At 36.6% G+C, this 12815-nt stretch overlaps 1 long non-coding RNA gene across 2 annotated transcripts in view; it reads left to right on the top strand.

Moving 5' to 3' along the window:
- Positions 1-12815, top strand: part of LOC111925622 (uncharacterized) — a 42791-nt gene that overhangs the window by 16120 nt on the left and 13856 nt on the right. For both annotated transcript variants that reach the window (XR_015289441.1, XR_015289440.1), the window contains exon 4: positions 9170-9214. This is a non-coding gene — a long non-coding RNA (uncharacterized LOC111925622). The remainder of the gene's footprint in view (positions 1-9169; positions 9215-12815) is intronic.

The raw sequence follows: 12815 nt of genomic DNA, 5'->3' as shown, positions 1-12815 counted from the left end.
TTATGAATAGAAATCAATTGTTAATTTCCAGCAGATTTCACACACTCACCAAGAAGAAACCATTTAACATGCCAGCAGGACTGTACTTACTTCAATAAATTTAATTAATTTACTTAATCAACCATGGTATCTCAGTGATCTGCCTCTATCAAATTCCTCTTTTACCAATAACTCCAGACTTTATTTTGTACTCCTGGTAGCATTTAGTCACATCATTACAGCATACCCATCTAAATCAATCATCTGCTGAGTTTAAAAAAGGTACAAATATTTTGAAGTGAGTAATGTTCCTCTGCTCAAAAGAGGAATTATAAATTCTAAAAAAAAAAACAAACTGATTTGCCTCTTCTTCATGCACATTATTTCTCATCTCTGTTGTCAATATTTTCCAGATCTCTAGAGAGGCAAAATCATTGTTATATACAATACAGACTTTTTAAGTCAGTTACCATTTCACAGCAAGGTCTTGTTCCAAACCTCAGGCAAGAGCTATGCATAATAGTTCATGTTTTTGCTAACAAAAATTCTTGCAGCTAGCACAAGATAAATCTGCCAGGGCAATGGATTTTACAAGTGGTGACCCACATGACAAATCTATATGTTCAGTATTCCATCTTTCAACAGGCTTGGAACTGAATTACATATAAATCAGATGTCCAGTCAAACTTCAATTAGTGCAGTCAAAATATTAATCACAGACAGTTTCTGTCTGAAAAGCAAATTTCCCAAATCACATCTTCATTCACATTCATTCACATTCAGTTTACATTTCTAAGAAATCATATGTATGGTAGGTGAACATAATAGACTGCTTGATTAACCACAGTGCATGCTTTTTGTCTAGTTAGATTTGGAGAGTTTAAGGGTGACTGTCTGGGCTTCTCTGATATGTCGTATCCCAGTGTCTGTTTTCTACTGACCTAATTGATCTTTTAAATTTGAAAATGTTTATTACTAAATCTCTTGACTTTTTTAAACGGTGTGAGCATTTTAATTTCATATGACTGTGTTGCTTCTTTCCAGAGATTCATTAAATCACAAATACAATCAGTTTTTATTTAGGTTTTATTTAAAAAAAAAAACAAGACAGATACATTTCAACTGGTATTTCACAGACAAGGTGGGGGGCAGGAGGGAGAACACATGTTAAAACCAAAGCAGATTCTTTGCTGGTTTACAATTTTCTTAACAGTACCTAAAACTAGGAGGTTGAAGTCATCAACACAGAACTTCAATGCTATGTATCACCATTGCTATAACCCACCCCACTTATGTTGCCTAAAGGCTGGACTGAAAAAAAACAAACAAACAAAAAAAGTTTACCTAGCTCTTACAAGACTTTACCTTCACATGTCTTTTCATGCCATAAAAAATCTCCTTTTTTTTGGTTGCTGCCAACAAGTAACCTCTTATGCAAATGAAGAATAGGAATATTAATGTCAGAGACTGAAAGAAAACAGGTATTGCAGGAAGAAATAGTGTTTGAGCATGATACAATAACTGATTATTTGCATGAAGATTCGTGAATAGTAATCCACATCATAGACAGAGCATACACAATGTATAGAAAATTCATTTCTGGATTATGAAAAAAATGCATAATTTTCCCTAAAGTTGATGTAGTTAGTTAATAATTGCTTGGATAGTCAAACTCATGCTATAATTACCTCTACCTTAATTCTTTCCAACATAATTTCCTTGACAGTGAGTTTCATAATTTCTCATTTCAAAATTGAAATGGAACATACTTGACTGACCAAGTCATTATCAAAAATGATGCCATTGTTTGAAATGTTAAGAGAACCAGAAGCTATGAATTAACAAAAGGCTTTTACTCTCCTAAAAATTATAAATTTCAGTACTAGCCAAACACCAAATTCATTATGTGAAAAAAAAAATGTTTAAGATTATTTGTAAATTTTCAAGTTTACTTAGAAAAGCTCCTAAATTAGATGTATCAAAAGGACTGATCAAAACTCTAAAATTACAAAATGTATCTTTAATACACTTATCCAAATAAAGAAATTTAGAAAGACTGAAGAAAAAACATCTTCTGTCAAAAATTAGAGACATAAAAGTCTTTATTGAGATTTTGTTTTGCCAGCTTATGGAATTGAACATGCTAGGAAGCATTTAAAGCATCACATTTGTGGACAGGATCTTAGACATTTGAACTGTCTAAGGCACCATGACAGTGGTCTGGTCTGAACAGCTAGAGCATCTGCTCCCTGACCTACTTCTGCTATTATAACTGCGATGCAAAAATGTCCTCCAACACACAAAAATGAAATTCAGGCATTTTTAGCCAGCACAAAAAAAATCTCCAAAGGCTAACATCTGGCAAAATGACAGGGTTTTTCAGGGAAAAATTTGAATGGATTTTTTTTTTGGTTGGGTTTGTTGCTATTATTGGATTTTTTTTTTTGGTTTTGTTTTCTTTTCTAAGAATTCTCCAGAAAAACAAGAAGTCCATATCTGTTGTCTTCTTCATTATCATATTTTGTGAAAGATTGTGAAGTGCTGGCTACATGAAAGCATGTGTAGTGAGAAAATGGAGAAAGATCAGCAGTTATTACTCTATTTTTGAACAAAGCAGTTTTCTCTCTTTCATTAGGAGCATGCCTGTAACTCAGGTTAATAGTGTTAGGAATGCTACTGGTAGAAAGTTGTTCCAGTTGAGCAACTTAGTCATTCCACATCAGAATACTCAAATTGCAGCTTGAAACAGCTGCTCACCTCTCCCACAGGGCTGTTGCTACATGGAAGTGTCTCTTCTGCTGGTTCTCTGGCTAATAGATATTTACATGATTGATCTGAAGTAACATGTAATAAATCAGGAGTCCATGTACCTACCAATAGACGAGCACCTCTTCAGTAAATAAAAGGTTTGATTCGGGGACTTCCCACATATGTTGTACCTGAAACAATGTTCTCTCTTACAACAGGTACAATATTCAGTGCAATTCACTGACAAAGTGAAACAAGGAAGAAACACATCCAGTCAGTTTTAATTGGTAGGAAATGGTAACTGAGGTAGTAGAAATCTAGTCCAGATGTAGATAGCCACTGGATTTATTTCTCTAAACCTATTAATGGTTGTTGTGGCAGAGAAAAGGAGGTGTAAGTTTGTGTTTACATTAAGTAGTGACCTTAGCTGTTACAGCATCCTGCCACATGGATGAAAATGGAATTCCAAAATAAAACTTACCTAACCTAAGTATTTGTTTAAGAAAAATTCTTTTTTTCCCTAGGAATATTAAATATATTTCATATCTCTACATGCTATTTTATTTTTTTAATCTTTATTTGATAATTTAGTTGCTTTTTTCATCACTTACATGCTACTCACGCATACATTTACACTTTGGGCAAACATTCTGTCAAGTTTCTCATTTTATAATGGATTAGTGTCCCAAGAAACTTGGAGTACAGATGTTCATTTGCTTCTTTAGACAACAATAGATATAGTGCTATAAATCAGTAATGTTGTATATATTCTATGTCCTGACCTACTGAAAATGAAAAGCAGTTAGGAAATTGTTTTAATTTATGTGTTTACTTCCACCTCTGAACAGTCATTGTAACCTACCAGAATGAGGTCAGAATTTGAACTTACTGTGTTCTTTGCCATTTAGTTTATATATGTGATTTGAATTCCTGATACTTCAATAAGAACAAACCAGCAGGTCAAGATTTGTCTTATGTTATAAAATAAACACTGTTCAAATGAGAATTTACCAGTTACTGCAGAATGGAGCAATAAATATTATTTGGATTAAGACTAGCACCTGAATCATCTACTGAATTACAACTAAGTCAAGATGAGAAAAAGTCTCTTGCAAAAACATTTTCTTTAGACTGATTATTCAGTACAAAAACACCCATGCACAATTTCAGATCTTTTCTAAACCACCCAAGCATCAATACATAACAGGTACAGAAAATACAAACAGGTAAAGAAAACATAAAATTGCATATAGATTTGTTAAAAAACTAAAAAGCTGCATCTATTAGCACAGCTCTCTTCACAGTTGCTGGACATGCAAGAGTACCTATCTAAACTCACCACTACACACTGCCTTCCATTGCATCAGCAAGTAAAATTACTAAAGTAGGAATCATATAATGGCTTGGATTAGAAGGGGCCTTAAATACCACCTATTTCCAATCCCCTTGCCATGGACAGGGACACCTTCCACTAGACTATATTGGTCAAAACTCTATCCAACCTGACCTTGAATACTCCCAGGGATGGAATATCCACAACTTAACTGATCAGTCTGTCCCAGTACCTCACCATCCTCACAGTAAAGAATTTTTTTTTCCTTCTAATATAAACTGACTGTCTTTCAGCTTGAAACCATTCCCCTTTGTCCTTTCACTACACAACCTTATAAAATATCTATCCATCTTTTTTTGTAGGTTCCCCTCAGGTACTGGAAGGCCATAATTACGCCACCCACAAACCTTCTCTTTTCCAGGCTAAACCATCCCAATTCTCTTAGCTTTTCCTTACAGGAGGGATTTTCCATCTGTCTAACGATCTTGGTGGCCTCCTGTGGACTTGTCCCAATAGATCCTGTGCTGGAGCTCCCAGAGCTGGATACAGCACGACAGGTGGGCTCTCAACAGTGCAGAGGGGCACAATCCCCTTCCTCACCCTGCTGGTCACTCTCCTTTGGATGCAGCCCAGGACAGGATCTTCCTGGCTTTCTGGGCTGTGAGTGCACATGGCTGGGTTATCTCATCCACCAGCATTCCCAAACCCTTCTCATCAGGGCTGTCTTGATTTGCTCATCCCCCAGCTTGAGTTGACATTGGAGGCTGCCCTAACCCAGGTGCAGCCCCATGTACTTGGTCTTGTTAAACTTCATGGAATTCCCATGGGCCCACTTCTTGGACTTGTCCACCTCCCCCTGCGTGCCTCAGGTGCATTAAATGAATCACTCAGCTTGATGTCATCTCCAAACTTGCTGAGGCTGTGCCTGATCACTTTGTCATTGTCTGTGTCATTAATGATGATATTAAATAATCCAATACAGAACCCTGAGGGACAGCACTTGTCACTGATGTCCACTGAGACTTTGAACCATTGACTTCCATCCTCTGGATGCGACCATCCAACCAATTCCATATCTATCAAACAGTCCACCCATCAAATTCATCTCCAACTTAGAGAAAAGGTTATTCTGGAGGTTCATGTCAAAGGCTTTACAGATAAATTACTTTAACAATCCTTCTCATGTCCACTGATGTAGTCACCCTATGGCCACTAGGTTTCTCCATTCTGCCCTTTTTGCAAGGGTTTTGTAAAATGAGGCAGTGTCACAAACTGAGACATTTCTCTTGAGAAACTTCATTTCATGGGATGGGTGCATGAAGAACCAACCCACCAGGGGTGGTAACTTGTCAGTCTGGTTTCACGGTCTCATGACCATCTCACAAATGCTGGAGTTTCCTCGCTAGCTCACATTTATTGGGGTGAGCTAAGCTCAAGCACAGAGATAACTCTTCCAAAATAGCTATGATAGAAGGTCATCCTTAAACTTATTCTAACTTACGCAGGCACTAACAAACCATGTCTCATTATTGCTAGGCATATTTAGTCATAAGTGTCAAACTGTCACAAGAATTCCACAGTAAACCCTTACTGCCACTGCTAAGTATCTGTAGATTCAGGCTCACATAGCAGCAACAACTAATGTGTAAGAATTTCTATTAGTGAAAACACTGCATGCAAGTCACTGGAAATTATTATTGAAGAAAGTCTTTCTACAAATATTTTTTTGTTCTCTAGCACAGCTGCCAATGCTGATGTATTACCTTTTCTTTCCTTCTTATTGCATATAATTTTAAAACACACAAAACTGCAGATGACCTATTATAAAACTATTATGTTTACCTGCAGACATGGCTTCACTTAGAAAGCAAACCTACTGAAGTACCACAGAGGGCCAAGTCCCTCTGGAATATCTTCTGTTCTTTTTCTGAGCCAAACTTGTGTAGATTTACCTCAGAAATTAATAAGTATGCATTGCATAATACAAACCTTCCTAGAAAAGACAGCTTCCTTGTTACAAGTGCTGGAAACGTGAATAAAAGGAAAAAGACAACACTACAGAAGAACTCATGAGCAAATTGCTTTTAGCTCTGTCTGAGGTCTGGTGACAGGGTTTTGGTTATGAGTATTAACAAAACTTTTCATAAGTGGTCAATAAAGGCCCTACTTGGAACCCCCTGGCACTGAGTTTCAGTTTGCTGAAACTATAAATACTGACTCTGTATATATGATGTTAGTGGAAGACAGACTTTAAAGGCAAGGAGTGGGATAAAAAGCCAAGTGCTTTAGAAGTGGATAAATTCATGGTCTGGAAGCACCATGAAGACATTTAGGAAGAGGCAAGCCAACAGCTTGCAGCATGTCAATGCTATCTAAAATGTCCATGAACCTGACTTTTTCTGTTCAAGTAGGCATAAATGGCTCATTTTCCACTAAAAGAAAAATAAATTTGCTTAACCTCTGCCCAATAACTGCATTTGGACAGTTACTATGCAAGAAAAATAGTTAGTAAAAGAATCACACTCAAGCTAAAACTACTATAATAATTTCTGTGCCTATGCAGTGTAACAGTGATTAGCAAGAAAAGTATGTGCAAAATTGTCTCATATATTTCTGTGTTCAAATACTGTGACTGAAATAAGGTCTGAGCTATACAGCAAACAACAAAATGTGCCTGCTGATTTGCTGAATACACGTTACAGTGCCCTGAGCAAAATACAGTAATTATAGCAACAGACATAGACAGAAATCTCACAAGAGTTTGGCAAATAAGGATTCCATAAACAACTTCATTCTACTATTCCTTTATGCTTAACTTTTTTTTCAAAGTCATTTTATGTCAGGAGATTTCCAGCCTTAGTGGTAAGCAAACTAAAGGAGAAAATCTTCACCACATTTTCATACCCAAGTACCAGAGACTAATGAAGACACAATCATTGGAAGAGATAGGGTGACTCAGGAGCCAGGGGAAGCACTTGGTGATAGGGATCTCACCAACAGGACACAATCCCACACCAGGTCACAGTAAACAAGGTATATCTGCACCCCTAGACATGACAAAGGAGCGCTCCAGCAGTCTCAGGGGCAACAGAGTCCTGACAGGAATAGCAGTAGACATGGACAAAGACAGGGCTGGAGAAAAGCCACCAAGGTTCACTGAGGAATCAGAGCTGGAGACAAGGCTGTAACAAAGATCCAAGTACATTCAAGAGACAGGGCTACTCTCCAAATAGGTTCAAGGTCCAGAGAGCCATATAAGTTTTTTAAAAGCATTAATCTAACACAGTGGTACAAAGCCAAGTGATAGCTTTATATCCCCCTAACTTCCACTCACACAACCCATTGATAAAGTAGTTCAGAAACAATTTATAGTGAACTTGTAGTTGTGTCAGCAAGAAAGGAGCTAAGAGCTATTCCATGGAATGGCTTGGGGGACTCCTCTAGTTTCAAACAGCCTATTCTGCCACACTTCATAGGAAGGTGTACAATAAGCCAGCTAACCTGCAATGCTCTGGATTCAGAAGTCTCTGTTTCAGCTGCAAGAGGTGGGTTTTGAATCTTGATTAGCACAGTTCTCTACAAACCAGAGGCAGTATCTGTGAATCTCTGCTGAAGAATCCTGCTCATTGTAATGAAAATTGGCTTGAAATGCAGAATTTTATGCCTGCCTATTCAGATCTGAGTCCAGACTGGCATGGAAAAATAGGCAAGTGCTTTGAAAGAATGTAATTTTACTGACCATATCTAGAACTTGAATTCATGTCTCTCCACTTTGCTTACAATTTCCAGGATAAAAGGAAACAACCAAAGCTCTAGTCATACCACATGTTGAAACTGGTATACTACATAGATTTGAAGTCTGTCTAGGCAACCCAGGCCATGTGGCAGACCCGAGTCCAAAGAAAGCTCATATTAGGCCCAAATATCTTGGTCTGAGTTCAAAGGGCCATCCTTGGACAGGGCAGGGGGCACATAAGGCCATTAGGGCAATAAAGGCATCACATCTGACAGTGATTATGAGCAGAGTCAGAATCTTCAAAACCAGCTCTTTTCTTGTCAACAAAGAATTAATGGATTCATAACAAGATAAGGATTTCATCCTGGTTAAATGTGCAGCTCTAATTATGGTCAGAGCAGCTTTTATATGTGCATATGAAAATTGCACTAGTATGAGAATAATACGGCACAGTTGGGATGGGTTTTTATCAAAATGCCATGAGGCACATCCTTTATCCCAGGCACCTGCTGGGTCCTTTGCCTGCCTTTTTAGCACGCTGACTGGTAAAAGCACAGCAAGTACTGTGGCTGCTCTATATCTGTGTGCAAGCTGGCTTGCAGCTAACAGAGCTAAAAGTCTGTTCAGTTCCTCTGCTACCCCTTAGCTGAGACAGCAGCTGAATTTTTCTCCCTTACATAGCTGATGGTTTTTACAAAGTTTGTGATAATTTGGTGTCTTTGAAACTGGCCCTTGGAGATAAAACAAGTGGGGGCTAATATGATTGCATGATTGAACAGGTCTTGTTTCCTTAAAAACCAACTGAAAACACATGAGCCATGAAACAGGAAGCGAGCATAAAATATTTCAGCCTAAAAACTACAGTCTGTCAGTGCCTTAAAGAATTAGAGTTTACACTAATAAGGAAAGTATTGCGCGATATCTCCTCTCTCCTATCTTATCAACTCCAGTATTTTCTTAAAGTCATTGAAATGAAATAAATACATAAGTATGGATAAAGCATTAAATCAATACATTATAATTAGGTTAATATAGTATAATAAGATTAATTTCACTATATACTGTAACCCAGGAGTTCTGTGTTAACTACCATTAATATAGAAGTGTGCAATGAAAAGCAGACTTTACATTCTGTTTTACATGGAGTGTATAAGAGATGTGGTACTGAATAAAACTAAGAGGATAAATGATGTAATCATGTAATAAAAGTATTAGTGATTCCAAATGAAGAAGTATAAAACATAAAATATTACTGGTTTGTGTCCTAGATTGTGTTTCCATTTTGAAGTTGATTCTCCTTGATCTTTGACTGCTGTATGTTTTAGATTTTTTTCAGATTTTCATTCACAATCACTTTTCTTATCCACCTACAGGAAAGAAGTTGTGCAAAGACCTGTTTAACTTAGGCTGATGAGGAAGTAAGTGCACATTTTTCATATAGTATCAAAATATTATCACATAATTGTGGTCAAAATTTACATCTGTAAAGACTTTACAATATTTTCTGCATGTTGAATATCATATCTTTTTTTTCAAAAAGGTAATATTGTATTAGATACGAAAAATAGCAAAGCTTGCTAAAGTAGTGTTAGAAATCTGATTTACACTACAACAAATCAAAGAAATATATTTTTTGTTTCTCTTCATCATCAACAATCCAACTGATTTCACTCTATTAATCATTTTACGCATGTTACTCTTACTATTTTAATATTTGAAAGAACCTCCAATAAATTTATTGTGAGAAGACCATGTTCTCAGAAATCTCAGTGAAGAATTCTCACAGAATTCATTAGAATACACAAAAATAGTCTCACAAAATAACTTCCAAAAGATCATGCTTTTCCAAATAGCTGATGACACAATTTACCAAACCGAAGAAAAATGTGGGTTATTTATTGAATGCCACTATAAGCAGTCAGTTAAGGGCATTTTATGTAATAAATTGAATGGTCAATGTAGCTCACACAAGATGCTGTAGGAACAGCTGCTGCACATCTTTTTTACCCAAATGGCCCTCTGAAGCCCCCTGCAGTCATTGATAGGAATAAGGCATCCACCTTGCCTCAGAAAGGTATTGTGAGTACAGATTGCTGCTGCACAGCACTGCACCCATGCACACAAGCATGCGCATGAACACAGAACTAGTCTGTCTTTTTTAATGGTAATATCAAACAATTAAAATGTTTTTATATAATAGCATGGAAGTTATTTTGGTGAGGCAATTCTATTTTTTTCACAGAGAACAAAACTAAATAGTTTGCAAAACTGTGCTGACCATGATTGTAATATCTAATATTGATTTTAAAGGGTCAAACATTACTGATATTTATTTTTGCATTTATACTGATAATATCTAGCTGAACAAGACTTTAGTCTTCTGGGGAGCTGAGGACCAAAGCAACCAGGTTTCTCTTCACTGCTGTTATTTTAAGAAAGCCTAATGTTAAACTTCAGGTTTTCATTTAGTGTTCCTTTGTATTATGTTGTTAAGATTTTCATACTCTAAAAATAGTTTCTTCCATTTAGTAGAACACATTCTAATTTTTACCTCTGCTTCATCTCCATTTCCTCAATAACTAAACTCACACTTCATTTATAATTTATGCAAATACTTGGGTGATTTAGGTGGTTTACCTTTCAAGGCCCCTTGATGTAAATTTTCTGAACTGTGCCCTCTGATGTGATCAGGTGAGCTAAGAAAAGACATATTCACCTCTTGGATTATATTTACATAATCCCAAATCTTCAAGTCTTTTCAAATCTTTTGAAAACTCTAACCGTATGTAGCCACACAAGCATTTTACATATTCAGACAGAGATTTTCTGCTTAAAACTGATTTAAGGTGAGCCACGGAGAGATAAACACACACAGGATTAACTGGACCCCTCCAGGCTGCAACAGGGAGGACTCATAAGGGACTGTTTGTCCCAGATGACATTTAATTATAATAAGCAGAATCCAAGTCATTAGATCACACGTCTGTATGTGTGTTTTTGAATGAAAACTATTAAGAGGGGAAAAAGATAAAATGAACATTCAGAGTTCTGTATAATATCACAGAAACAAAAATCTTGAACTGATGCTTTAATTTCTCCTCTTAAAGCTGGTTATTAATGTAAAATATTAAGACAGCAAATTAGCATATAATTCAAAAAAAACCCAGTTCCTTTTCCCTCACTGTTACAAGTTTTTTTTACTTTTTAAGGAATTTATCTAGATTGCCAACAACAGACCCAGAAATTCTGGAATGAAGCACAGAATCCAAAGCATTTAGATCTTATGCTTCTCCATGTTCATCCATTATATAAAATATGAAGTGACATTGTGAGCCAGAAAAAAATAATCATGTCACCTTCTGCCCCACCATGATTAGATCCCCAGGAGCCCTGCTGAGTCACTGTGCTTCCAAATCTACATAGGCAGAGCCTCAGACAGTGCCCCAGGGCAGGCAGCATCCTCTGCTTTGATTCCAGTCTTTTCCCTCTCTTGTATTTGTAGGTTCTTCCTATATTCCCTGCTTATACAGCTCAGGCCCAATACATTCATATTATAGTTTTTAAATCATTTGAAAGCCCTTCCTCAGTCTTTATCATAAATATATTAGATGGCTTACACCTGCCAAGTGCCAGCCAGAATCATGCTTTCTGTTTCAGCAGCAGCCATAAAACTAGAAGAAGGTACATTCTTACAGTCTGATAACTCTGACAACACATATCATGACAGTCGATTGCTCTTGAAGCAAAAATGCAAAAAAGGAATCAAGTTCCTATGTTTAAATAGAGAATAAGGAATTTTTATCACTGCATGACAAAAATATAAGCTGATCCTTCAGGGGAGGTGCCTACCAATTCTGAAGCAAATGCAGACTGTATAATATCAATTTCACCTAATAATTGTTAAAAATTAGTAACATTAATGAAAGGCAATTGGACTGAAGTATATTATTAAATACAGTTGTTTTCTTTTTAATAATTGATGTCTGAAAACACACTTGCAGTTTAGAGCTATGATTTTCTCACATTGCCTAGCAACCTGTGCAAATATAGAACTGCAGATGCAAAACTACTGACCTTTCTTTCATGCCTGCTTTCCAGCGCTTATTTTTTCTATCCTACACAGCAACAGAGGAAAACCAGAAAAGAGATTTCAAACACTGAACTCTTCAGTATATACTAAACATTTCAGATAACAAAATTATTAAAAAATCCTTTGCTTAACAGAAGAGCAAACTATTTTATTTAAGTAAGCCTAGAATATGTGTAGAGTCTCACAGATCCTTCATTACAGAGAGAATAGTTACTCACCCTACAATATCTGTGTCTCTTAGGAAGAGTCAGCAGTGCAGATTTCTTTCCTAGTGCACATGTATAGCATGGGGGAGGTTTTCTTTTAGACCAACACTATCCACTGAATCTATTTCTGCTCTTAAGTGTACCTGCATTCAGCCTAAAGAGAGGGTTGAACTACTCGTTTCTTTTCTTAGTAAAGACAAACTTGGATTATTCAGCAAATGGGAAGAAGAGCACATTCAAAACATAACAGCACGTTGAAGAAAAACTGGGTAATAAAGACCACACCTTCTTCCCATAATGCCAAAATACAATTTCCTTGATTACTTGAGAGTGTGTCATGGGAAAGCATGCACAGTGAAAGAGCTGAGAGAGAGAACCTATTACTCCTCTAGCCAGGAGTGGAATGCTGAACAATAATATCTGTCATAGAAAACTAAATAAGCAACAACATGCATATAGATGGGGCTAGGCTACAATCAGTCTAAGAGGTGGAAATACCTCCTTGACATGAAACATAACATGAATGCTTCCCTTTTTGCGGAGAAGCAGATTGAAAGAGAAAAAAAGATCTCAAAATATATATAGAAAAGAAAAATTGGTGCATTTGTAAATAACACAAAGCTTATGTAAACATATTTTCTCTGAAGTTGTTCCAATATGCTTGGGATGTACCTCCAGAAAGCCCTCTACAAAGCAATCTCACTCCATACTGAAGTTGTGGTT

This window comes from Cyanistes caeruleus, chromosome 1 (genome assembly GCF_971803275.1).
Source record: "Cyanistes caeruleus chromosome 1, bCyaCae1.hap1.1, whole genome shotgun sequence".
In the NCBI taxonomy this organism is placed as follows: Eukaryota; Metazoa; Chordata; class Aves; order Passeriformes; family Paridae; genus Cyanistes; species Cyanistes caeruleus.
Note: the sequence above shows the minus strand (reverse complement) of the source record. Positions and strands in the feature narration are given on the sequence as shown.